Source organism: Salmo trutta, chromosome 23 (genome assembly GCF_901001165.1).
Source record: "Salmo trutta chromosome 23, fSalTru1.1, whole genome shotgun sequence".
Lineage (NCBI taxonomy): Eukaryota > Metazoa > Chordata > Actinopteri > Salmoniformes > Salmonidae > Salmo > Salmo trutta.
In genome coordinates this window covers 14,784,435-14,797,897 of record NC_042979.1, presented here as the reverse complement: position 1 = coordinate 14,797,897, position 13,463 = coordinate 14,784,435, and positions in this window count along the sequence as shown.

Genomic DNA, 13,463 nt, shown 5'->3' with positions numbered 1-13,463 from the left:
TCTCCGTGCTGCTTCAGCATATGCTACCTTGTTTGTGATCTTATATCTCAGTATCTCCTCTTCCTGCTTCAGTACTATACAGCACCCAAATGCAGCACTATGTTCCCCGACATAGTTACAGAACCTTGCCTTAACCTCAACTCCACACTTGCCATATTCATGCGGTCCCCCACACTTCGCACAACGTCTCTGCCCCTTACAGATGCCAGCCACATGTCCCATGCGTTGGCACTTAAAGCACCGAAGCGACTCTGGCACAAACTCCATAACATACAAGCTGATGAATGCTAGATGTGCTTGTCTCGGAAGATTCACTTCAAACTCTAGCAGCATCATAGTGCTTTCTACTCCACCCTACCTTTTCTTACTGTTCATTCGCCTCGCCTCAACCACTTTCCCTCCAGTCACCTCCCTCTTAAATTCCTCCATTGACACCTCCATTGGTACTTCCGCAATGACCCCTCTCACTTTCACCCTACTGCCAGGGATTTGGCATTTCACCCTACCTCCATTTAGAGCCTCCATGTTCTATATCTTGTCCCTCTGAGCTATATTAACTGCAAATATCAATACCTTTCCTTTCCCTACGGACCTTGCATCTTTTACATGTCATATATCTGATTTAATGGCCTTGACAATGTTATCAGATGTAACACTGCTGGTTGGCTGAGGAAAGACCACCATTACTCTGTTCTCCTGTACCTCAAGTCCCTGCATGTTTGCTTTTCTAGATCCCCCCCCCCCCCATCTGTGGTAAATCCACCCTCATCCCCTTTTCTGAACCTTTTCCTGTTGTTTTTTCCATACAGTCGTGTAGGTAGACTCATCACTAATCCGACTACTGTCCTTCATCCATCTCAGACTTACTCATTGGTGAAAGTAGATTTCATTTCTTCCCAGTACTTGACCTCCTATGTGTGCACACATGTGCATTTAAGAAATGTATGGGCATAACAGGCCCGGCTCTGGACGTTCTGCTGCCCTAGGTGAGATGCAAAATTGCCACCCCCTCCTATCCCCGCTAAACTAGAACAGGGGTCGGCAATAGGTTTGGCCCTGGGCACATTTTTTTCACAGCTAATAATTGGCAGAACAGAACATACTGGCAATACATGTTTAACACATCTGGTTAGTAGGCAATATATCAGTTCAATGTCAATAACATGACGTATACACATTTTTTTGTTAACTTAATTTATTCACTTATAGCACCACCTGAACCTCCTGCCTCCACTCCAACTGCACGACGGGTAGGAAGTAAAAGGCCGAAATGGCTCTTCTGGCTCCCCTGGTGACATATCCAAACCCTCAGCCACGGCCACACCCTGACAACGCGACAGCCTATACAGCATGGGACCCCGTGCTGTGGATTCAAAAGACTTGGTGACATGGTGAAATTAATGACATTGCAAAAGATCTTCTCGATCTCAGTCAGGACTCTGTCAAATTCTGTGTTGATTGTAAACAATTGATGAGACAATACAAACCCTCTGCCGCCGAAATTAGAAAAAATAAGGGTTTGAGATGGGGTGATGTAGAGGGTGGGTTTAACTCCAATTTATTTTGGCAGAATGACGGTGAGTTCCAGAACCAACTGGGACAGTTACTTCAGAGGATAAAATATCAATATCCCCCTAAAACAGACTGACCAGCGATTCAGACATGTACACAAGGTGACGAAAAGTGCCTGGAAGATTACAGGAAATGCCTGGAAACCTGCTTTCGCCAATTTAGCGTGTTGAATAGGCAAGAAGCTGGGTATGAACGTTTGTTAAAAAGCGCCTTGGTGTCTGGCTTGCGCTCTGAAATAGGGAAGATGGTGAGAACAACCTGTATCGGATGGGAAACTACGCCACTTACAACAGTGGTGGAACCTTGCAAGCACGCCGAACGACAACTGACACAAGAAATGAGTGAGACGCAGAAAGCTAAAAATGATGAACTACATGCGGCCAAACTGACTTTTTACCAGGGTAAAGTAGAGGGGAGAGGGAGGGGACATGGAGGAAGAGCAACTTACAGAGGGAGAGGACGTGGAGGACCAGGGGGAGATTGGTGCTGTTTCAACTGCGGGAAACCAGGACACTTTGCTGTTCATTGTAATGAGCAACCAGCCGCAGGAGATAGAGCCTGCCAGGACAACCAACAACCAGGCAGAGGATGAGGGGCACCGAAGGGAAGGGGAGCCTATTCAACCTGGCAGATGGGACCACCTGCCCAGAGAGACAGAGGACGAAAAGCAAAAAGAGGTAGTTGGAAAGAAAGAAACAGGGGAAGTAGAGAAAACAGGACACAGTCATGAAGAGCACACTATTTTTCTGAAACTTTATTCTGAAGCAAGAATGGAGCCAATAATGAGGGCCTGTGTGAGTCAATACATTTTCTTATTCATACTGAGGCTGCAATGTCAGTGATTAACTGTAGAGCTATGGAAAAACCTCACATGTCTAGTGAATCGGTCAAAACTGTTGGGGCATTGGGCATTTTTATGAGAGAATATCTCTCCATGCCTCTATCAGTAGAATTCCGTGACAGAGAATATCAGCATTAGTTCCTGTACTCTGACCAAAGTCCTGTAAATTTAATGGGGAGAGATCTCCTCTGTAAATTTGGAAGTAACATTATGTGTAAAACAGAGGGGTTAACAGTAACCCATGAAGAGGGACATGATGATTATCTGATGTTGATGTCTAAGTTTTGTGACTGGTACTATTCATGGGATGTTACAAATGACTGCACTACACTTGAGCGTGTTCTTTCATTTGCAAAAAGCCACTGGAATCATGCAGGCAGCTTCATGTCATATACAGACTTGCATTGCATTTCCCACTTCTCACCATTGACCAGGGACCTCCACTTTGAAGAATCTTGGCTACCACAAGTGTATCAGTCAGAGCAGTTGATATGTGAGAAAATGTATTGCAGTAGTGATTTCTGAGCTTTATGGGTTAGTTTAACCCCTGCACAGAAAAAGTGATATCTGTTTGAGAATAGTGTGCCTCATGTGTCTATTGCTAAGTCAGACCAAATTGAGTGGGAGGATACTGGAGTTTGGATGACAGGGGTGTCGGGAAATACTGATTGGCAAACTATGTCTGGTGGGTCACAGTTCTCTTTAGGCACTGCTGTCATCTAGTGGCCAAAATCTAAATGGCACCTGGGCTAGAATAATACATTATGGCCTTTCTCTTGCATTTCAAAGATGATGCAAGAGAAAGTATTATCTTTTACCAGATCCATTGTGTTATATTCTCATACATTCCTTTCACATTTCCACAAACCTCAAAGTGTTTCCTTTCAAATGGTACAAAGAATATGCATGTCCTTGCTTCAGGGCCTGAGCTACAGGCAGTTAGATTTGGGTATGTCATTTTAGGTGAAAATTGAAAAAAAAGAGGCGGATCCTTAACCTCTTATGGCTAGGGGGCAGTATTTTCACGGCTGGATAAAAAACGTACCCGATTTAATCTGATTATTAGTCCTGCCCAGAAACTAGAATATGCATATAATTATTAGCTTTGGATAGAAAACACTCCAAAGTTTCTAAAACTGTTTGAATGGTGTCTGTGAGTATAACCGAACTCCTATGGCAGGCAAAAACCTGAGAAGGTTCTGTTCAGGAAGTACCCTGTCTGAACATTTCTTGCCCTTGTTGATTCTCTCTATCTATTACAAGGGATCTCTGCTGTTACGTGACACTTCCCACGTCTCCAATGGGGTCTCAGAGCCCGGGAAAAACAGGAATGACGTAATTCAAAGCCCTGGCTGAAACACATGAGAGCAAAAGCTAAGTGGGCTATCAGTGGAGAAATGCTTAGGCTCGTGACCTGCCCCGCCCCCGTCTTTCGGTGATTTACCATTGGGATAGTGTCTAGAACGCACAAACAAAACGTCGTTGATGGAACATAACGATGGATTATTTGGGACCAAACCAACATTTGTTATTGAAGTAGAAGTCCTGGGAGTGCATTCTGACGAAGAACAGGAAAGGTAAGACCATTTTTCTTATAGGAAATGTGATTTTGGTGAAGGCTAAACTGGTTGGGTGTCTAAATAGCTAGCCCTGTGATGCCGGGCTATGTACTTAGAATATTGCAAAATGTGCTTAATCCGAAAAGCTATTTTAAAATCGGACATATCGAGTGCATAGAGGAGTTCTGTATCTATAATTCTTAAAATAATTGTTATGCTTTTTGTGAACGTTTATCGTGAGTAATTTAGTAAATTCACCGGAAGTGTTCGGTGGGTATGCTAGTTCTGAACGTCACATGCTAATGTAAAAAGCTGGTTTTTTATATAAATATGAACTTGATTGAACGGACATGCATGTATTTAATAACATAATGTCCTAGGTGTGTCATCTGATGAAGATAATCAAAGGTTAGTGCTGCATTTAGCTGTGGTTTTGTTTTTTGTGACATTATATGCTAGCTTGAAAAATAGGTGTCTGATTATTTCTGGCTGGGTACTCTGCTGACATAATCTAATGTTTTGCTTTCGCTGTAAAGCCTTTTTGAAATCAGACAGTGTGGTTAGATTAACGAGAGTCTTGTCTTTAAATAGCTGTAAAATAGTCATATGTTTGAAAAATGGAAGTTTTCGGATTTTAGAGGAGTTTGTATTTCGCGCCACGCCCATCATTGGATATTGGATGTAAGAGGTTAAGTTGTTAAGCACTCGCCTTGGAAGGCAGTTCCATCATGTTGCCACAATGTCTGTGCTCACGTGGGTGTGGTTACTGACTCGGCAAAAGCTTACATGAAAAACTATTCTCCTCTAGAAGGCTAAAATCACATTTAATCTTCACACAAATAGTTTCATATTTAATCATATAACTTTTACAACATTTTGATGTAAATCTGATAATTGGGATGTATACATTTGTAGAGTTACAGTTATTTAATTATACAATCCTTAATGATATCACAAAACAATACATTTTTGACAGGATTTATTGTTTGGATCCCCACCAACCATTCCAGACATTTGGATTTGAAAACAAATGTTCCAATGCACAATATTTTGATGTTTGAAGTTTTGGCAAGAGTTTCTCTCTACACACAAAGGATTTTTGACTTCTCCACACTGCAGTGCAAAAGAGAGAAAGTTTACGACCGGCCGTTAAAGTCATATAACCGGCCCCACTCCCCCCTTCCTCTCTGGTGGAAGAGAGTGGGGGCTGTCTTTGATTCTCACCCAGAAGGGAAAGTTATGAAATGACGCTGTGCATGCGAGAGCCCCAATTGTTCCAAACCAGACTACACTGCTATCAGCGGTACCAGCAACAGCAAATTGGTTTTCAGTTGTTGACCTGGCTAATGCTTTTTTCAGCATTCCCCTCGCACCAGAGTCACAGTTCTGGCTTGCATGCATGTTCTTAAATCGCCACTGGACTTGGACGGTGGCGCCAATGGGGTACACCAAATCCCCCGCATTTTTTTCTTCCGCATTGGCACAGCATTTTGAGGGTTTCATGCCCCCCGAGGGGAGCAAGCTGATACAGTACGTCGACGATTTGTTACTGTGCTCTGAAACCTTTGAAGCATGCGAAATTGACACCAGAGCTCTGTTCATGATTTTAGCAGAAAATGGCCATAAAGTCTCATAGAAAAAGTTGCAACTTGTCTCCCAATCAGTAAAATATCTGGGCCATGACATTACTCCAAATGGTAGGCAACTGGGCTCAGAGAGCATCAATGCAATTCTGTCTGTGCCACAGCCAGTAACAAAGCAGCATATGATGACACTTACTGGAATGGCAGGGTACTGCAGGGCATGGCTGCCTGAATATGCAGAGGTTGTCCAGCCATTGTCTGGTCTAATTTATGGTCACAAGATGGCAATGAATGACAAGATAAAATGGACCCCTGAAGGACTGGACTCTATTGACAGACTGAAACAATTGTTGACTTCTTCTCCCTGTTTAGGATTGCCTAACCACTGTAAACCTTTTAACGTTTTGGTTTGTGAAAAGAATGGGTTCATGTCGTCTGTCCTTACACAGGAACATGGTGAAAAGCAGAGACCTGTGGGATACTACTCCAAGAGACTTGACAGTGTGGTGAGGGGGCAGGTGTGTTGTCTTAGGGAAGTAGCATCTGCTACAGAAGCAGTTTTGGCATGTGCTGATATTGTAGCAATGTGCCCACTAACTGTTCATGTCCTCCATGCTGTTCACACTCTGATTTCACAGGCCAAGACTGCTCACTTGAATCCTGAACGGTTGATTCACTATCCGATGTATTGTTAACCATGTCTCATGTTACCCTAAAGAGATGTACCATTTTGAACCCGGCAACTCTGTTGTCTACCGAAGATGACGGGGAACCACATGACTGCACCGCTCTGGTGGTGCTGGTGTCAAAACCACGTTCTGACCTATCGGATATACCACTACTTAATGCTGATTTTGAATTTTTTGTAAATGGCTTTGCACTGCGATCAGATAATGGACCGCCATTGGTGGCATAAGCAGTAACTTCTGCTTCCACTACACTGGAGAGCACTAAACTCCCCTCTCATCTGTCAGCACAGGCAGCTGAATGATTTTTGGTACATTGTGGAGACAGCGTGGGTTCCTCACCTCCTCTGGAAAGACTATTTCCCATTCAAAACTAGTGGACAATTTGATAAAGGCTATTCTTTTGCCTTCGGAAATTGCTGTTTGTAAATGTCAGGCTCATACTAACTCTTCTGACCCTGTCTCGAAAGGAAACACAGTGGCTGATCTATCTGCGAAAGCTGCCAAAACACTCCTCTGTCTCACCCATTCTCCAGATGATCTTACTTCCTGTTTCTGTAAAAAACATGTTTTCTTTACAGGACGTTTCTGACCTGCAATTGTCTGCAGGCCTGGTGGAACTTTGCCTATGGAGAAACAATTGTATATATGACCCACAGGAAAACCTATGGTTGGGATCAAATGGCCTGACAGTTTTTCCTCGCTCCACTTTTCCATATATGGCTAAGTTGGCACACGGTCGAGAGCATGTGTCAAAGGGGGAGTTGTGGATATTGTAAATCATTTTTGGTTTGCTCCTGGGTTTTCAGTATTTGCTGAACAATTTTGTGCAAAATGTGTGACATGCATGAATAACAATCCAGGGAGAGGTGTTCCTATGTCTGTATCAGCTCATCCAAGGCCCGAAGGACCTTTTGAAAATTTGATGATGGATTTTATTGAACTAACTCCATGCCAGGGGTATAAATATAGCCTGGTAATAGTTGATGCATTCTCTAAGTGGGTTGAAGCATTTCCATGCAAGCATGCACAGCAATGGCTGTTGCAAAGAACTTGCTGTGAGAAACCATCTCTAGGTGGGGTCTGCCGTCCAAATTAACATCAGACAACAGCTCACATTTTGTAAATATGGTAATACAGAGCCTGTCAGAAAGCCTACAGATTGATCTAAGGACACATTGTAGTTATCATCCACAAAGTGGGGGGCTCGTGGAGAGAGCCAACCAATCGGTAAAAGTGAAATTAACTAAACTTATGGCTGAAACTGGACTGTCATGGGTGACATTGATACCCCTGGCTTTGATGTACATGCGCGGCCGAGCGCACTGTACCACTGGTTTGGCACCACATGAGATACTCACAGGAACACCCATGAGAATGTTAAACATCCCTTTCCCACAGAACAGGTTGACTTTGATGGGCTGCGATGACCAAATAATCTCTAAATAATGTTCTGAAAGCTATCTTTTCCAGGGTGAAAGCAGCTCTACCACAACCGAAAGAGAGGGGTGTCTACACAAACTGTAGCCTGGTGATTGATTGGTGATCAAGGATCTGCGCAGGAAGTACTGGAACCAAAAGCGTTGGACTGGCCCATTCCAGGTGCTCCTGACAACCCAGACTGCTGAGAAGGTCGCTGAGACATCAACGTGGGTTCACGCCAGCCACTGCAGGAAGGTGCCATATGATCCAGTTCCAGATGTACTGGAGGATGGGCCTCCGCCTGCCACTACCTAGTTGGCCGTGGGAGAATCAGGATGAAGTCAGAAGAATCCTGGTATTTGCATTCTAAATGCCACCGCAGTCCCACAGCGGGAATTAAATAACAGCCGCTCCAGCTCGAGCCAACGCCAGGCTCAGGACAGGAGTCCAGTAAACAATAGCCGCTCCGATACCAGAAAAAGCAGGAGGTACTGCATCCTCCTGTTATGTATGTAGTCTTTTTCCACACTCAGAGATCTCGCCGTTCTTACAGTGTTCAGTAGAGGCCAGCATTAATGACACTCTATGTGCACTGGAAGTGCTCTTATTGAATGAAACTTCATGGGGTAAACCTTCACAGGGTTAAACTTTGAAGGAAAAATGCTTTAATGGTGATTTGGCATCGACAAAAGATATGAGAGATGGATTTGATCGTAAACGTTGGTGTACCAAAATTCTTTTATAACCTAGACACCGTGTACCAGAACCAATTCTAATCCAACCCCGGGGAACCCCATTCCGAACCTGCCATTGTCACAACCCAAGTAATATCTCCATACCACAATCTAATGAATCCTATTTGGGAATGTCAACATATGTTAGTTATAGAGTCTTCCCAATAGGATGTAGCTGGATAAATGGAACATGCGATTCTAACTGGCCCGGTAAACTGAATGTGGGGCAGACCTTTATTTAGCAACAATTGGACAGGGTGCTGTGTTTTTGGTAAACTAAATATCTCCATTGTTGTAATGCATAAAACGAACTATCCCATTCCAAGCAGATTAAGACGGATTAGGAGGAGCATTTCACAATTGAATGATGTTTCAATTGCTGGATACTGCCCTCACTATGCCATTGCTTGATGATCATGCTTTATCTGAGGATGATGATGAGAATAATGATGATGTGAATAAATGATAGAATGCCTGATTTTCAAGATCAATTTCCTATTCCTGATTACATATCTGATGATGAGGACCCCAACCCTAATCTTAGGGCTGAGGGTATTGAACTAATGGTCCACTCAGTTTATAGAAAATGTCCCACAAGAAAGGTAGATGTTCTTGGTGTAAAAATCAATGAATGTTAAGGATGGACATTTTCATCATGCTGACCCATACCATCGTGCATGGTGCCAGCGTGATGACTGTCCTATTTGCTGTAATGAAGCTTGTGTGCGAGTTTTTTTTTCATGTTTAATTTTCTGTTCCATATTGACTGTTTTGATTAGAAAGGTCTAAAACTCAGCAACCCAAAGGAAGGTTGTTTACCGTGGATGAAATGTCAGGCGCCAGAAAGATGTATTTGGTTTGTTTAAATGTATATTTAACAATAATTACCGTAATTTCCGGACTATTGAGCGCACCTGAATATAAGCCGCACCCACTGAATTAAAAAAATATATATTATTTTGAACATAAATAAGCCGCAGGTGCCTACCGGTACATTGAAACAAATTAACTTTACACAGGCTTTAACGAAACACGGCTTGTAACAAAAATAAATAGGCTTTAACGAAACACGGCTTGTAACAAAAATAAATAGGCTTTAACGAAACACGGCTTGTAACAAAAATAAATAGGCTTTAACGAAACACGGCTTGTAACAAAAAATAAAAAATTAGCAGTAAACAGTAGCCTACCAAGAAAGTCATTGGTCACTATCTTCCTCTTCCTGAGCTTGTGTGGCCTACCACTTTGTGGCTCAGTTGTTGCTCCTAGACATTTCCCCTTCACAATAACAGCACTTACAGTTGAACGGGGCAGCTGTAGTAGGGCAGAAATGTGACATACTGACTTGTTGGAAAAGTGGCATCCTATGACAGTGCCATGTTGAAAGTCACTGAGCTCTTCAGTACGAGCCATTCTACTGTCAGTGTTTGTCTTTGGAGATTTCATGGCTGTGTGCTCGATTTTATAAACCTGTTATCAACAGGTGTGGCTGAAATCCACTAATTTGAAGAGGTGTGCACATACTTTTGGCCACGTAGTGTAGGTTGTAATCTCATTATTAATCAACATATCAACCAAATATTACCCAATTCTCCACGTTGAAATGACGTGGTGTGCCGAGTGGGTAGCTACTCTAACTTCATTGATATGTGACTGTACACCCAGTTATGTTTCTTGCCGCTTGGTCTACTAGATTAAGATTCATATATGTAAAGAACATTTCCCACCCTGAGTCCACATTAAGTTCACTTTATTAGTCAATTGCACAGAAGGTCCAATCGAAATGAGATTTTCACGTTTAACCCAACACCTCCGAAAGACACAAATGTTTTGGGGAGGTGCAGGGGGCTGCCACATTGGGCACCCAGGGAGCTGTTGTGGGGGTTAAGTGCCTGCCAATGGCATCTAGGATTTAATACAAGCAACCCTCCGGTTGCCAGCTCACTTCCCATCAGATTTTTCTTGTTGGACCTGGGATTCGAACAACAACCCTCCAGCTGTTGGCTCAACTCTCTAACAGCTAGACTACCTGTCACACAGAGCTCAGAGCTTTAGTCTAAATTGATAATCTTTCTAATCCTCAGAGTAATTATTCCGATTGCTAAAGAACAGGGGAACCTACGACTACGACACAGCTTGTGTGCATGTATCTCTCAGTCATGGAGTCATGACAGTGTTTCCTTTCTCTGCTATGTGTAACACCTGGGGCTGCAACTGTCAGATTCATTTTGAGTGTCTGCCATGTCAAGGTGTGACTGTGCAGCCTACAGTAGCTTTTGAATTGGGAGACAGTGTGTGTGTTTGTGTTTGTGTGAGAAGCCTTCTCAGCATATTCAGGGCTTACCCATAGGATAAGCTGCTTTCCATTAGCCCCTGTCTCAAAGCCCCCTCTCCCCGCCTGACTTAAATGCCCCTCGCACACACACACACATACATATTTGCATCTGTCTAACAACATTTTGCTAAAAAGGCAATGCACTTTTTCACCAGTTCTATTGTTCTCTATCCCAGTTCTTGACTTCATTCTTTAGTTTTTATTTTATTTAAGATGACAGACACCAGTTTCATTGTTTTATCAAATCATTCAATACCATGGGATGAACACAATGTTCTACTTCCAGGACTGAGACAAACTTGATACTTTTAGTCCAAATATTTCTCATGACATGAAATAGCATAGGTACAGCAGATCCCATTATTGTATGGGACACTTTTAAGTGTGCCTTTAGAGGCCATGTAATTCAATAGTCATCTTTAAAACAAAATATGTTTAAGTCAAAATAATCCATATTAAGAAAGGAAATAGAGGAGGACTAACAGTACAGATAGATAGCAATACAAACAGTACCATAGAGGCATGGAATATGTTAGAGGTAAAACAAAAAGAAATGGAGGAACTTGTGAAAAAAAGATCAAGTGTAGTATACAATATCATAAAAAATAAAGCAAACTGGATGGAATATGGGGGAAAATGCACAAAATCTTCAACATAGAAATGCGACCAAAAATAATTTACTGAAACTTGTTTCCAGTGTTGGAGTCACTGTCACGTCCTGACCAGTAAGGGGTCATGTTGTTATTGTAGTATGGTCAGAACGTGGCAGGGGTGTGTTTGATTTATGTGTCTTGGGTTTTTGGGTGATGTCTATTTAGTCTATTTCTATGTTCAGGTTTTGGTTTGGCCTTCAATTGGAAGCAGCTGTTCTTCGTTGCTTCTAATTGGAGGCCATATTTAAGTAGGGGTTTTTTGTCACTGTGTTTGTGGGTAGTTGTTCCATGTATAGCTGTGTAGCCCTACAGGACTGTTTTCGTCATTGTTTGTTATTTTTGTTAAGTGTTCACGTTTATCCAAATAAAAAAGGAAGATGAGCATGATACCCGCTGCGCCTTGGTCCACTTTTTACGACGCACCTGACAGTCACCCATGATTCACCAAATTATATTTTGAAAGAGGAAGCAAAGTACTTTAAGCATCTGATTTTGTTTCAGTCTCCTCCATCTCCAGTAACCAAAGTTAATTGTAAGGATTGTTTTCCTATTAATAATGTAAAATGAACAGTTGTACAGAAAGACAAATTACAGAGGAGGAACTTATTGATGCAATTAAAGCCTTTAAGTCCAGTAAAACTCCAGGGCTGGATGGCATACCAGATGAGGTATACCAAACCTTTTTTGATATACTCAGAGGACCGTTATTAGCATGTTTTAACCACTCCTATAAAAATGGTAGATTATCAGATATTCAACAAGAAGGTCTGATTTCATTATTAATTTACAGGACCCAAGTGGTAAATATAAAGATCCAGTCTACTGAAATACTTATTTCCGACTCATTAAAATGCAAATCATTTTATAACATTTTTGACATGCGTTTTCAGGATTCTTTTGTTGTTATTCTGTCTCTCACTGTTCAAATAAACTTACCATTAAAATTATAGACTGATCATTTCTTTGTCAGTGGGCAAATGTACAAAATCAGCAGGGGATCAAATACTTTTTTCCCTCACTGTACTTCTCAGAAAGTAGCCACTATTGTCAAGAGGAGTAAACAAGGTTGTCCGCTATCGGCATATCTATTTATTATGGCCATTTAAATGTTAGCAATAATATCAAGGGCCTAGAATACCAGGGCTTAAAAACAAATGTGTCATTGTATGCTGATGATTCATGTTTTATTTTAAATCCACAGCCTCATAGATGGTCTAGATACTTTTTCTAGCCTCTCTGGATTACAACCAAATTATAAGTGTACTATATTACGTATTGGATCAATATAAAATACAACTTTTACATTACCATGTAGTTTACCAATAAAATGGTCTGATGGTGAAGTGGAAATACTCAGTATTCATATCCCAAAAGAAAAAAATTAGCTCATTACAATACATTTTAATAGAAAGTTAGCAAAAATAGATAAGATGTTGCTACCGTGGAAAGGAAAATCCCTGTCAATCGTTGGAAAAATCACCCTGGTTAACTATTTAGTCATATCCCAGCTTACCATTTGCTTATGGCCTTGCCTACACCTAGCGACTTGTTTTTTAAATTATATGACCAAAAAAGTCAATGAGATCTTCACTTTCTTGGCAAATTCTCGCATGGAACAGCCTTGATTTCTCAGAACAAGAATAGACTGATGAGTTTCAGCAGAAAGTTTTTTGTTTCTGGCCATTTTGAGCCTGTAAACGAACTCACAAATGCTGATGCTCCAGATACTCAACTAGACTAAAGAAGGCCAGTTTGATTGCTTTTTTAATCAGAACAACAGTTTTCAGCTGTGCTAACATAATTGCAAAAGGGTTTTCTAATGATCAATTAGCCTTTTGAAAAGATAAACTTGGATTAGCTAACACAACGTGCCCTTGGAACACAGGAGTGATGGTTGCTGATAATGGGCCTCTGTACTCCTATGTAGATATTCCATAAACAATCAGCCGTTTCCAGCTACAATAGTAATTTACAACATTAACAATGTCTACACTGTATTTCTGATCAAATTGGTGTCATTTAAATGGACAAAAATGTGCTTTTCTTTCAAAAACAAGGACATTTCTAAGTGACCACAA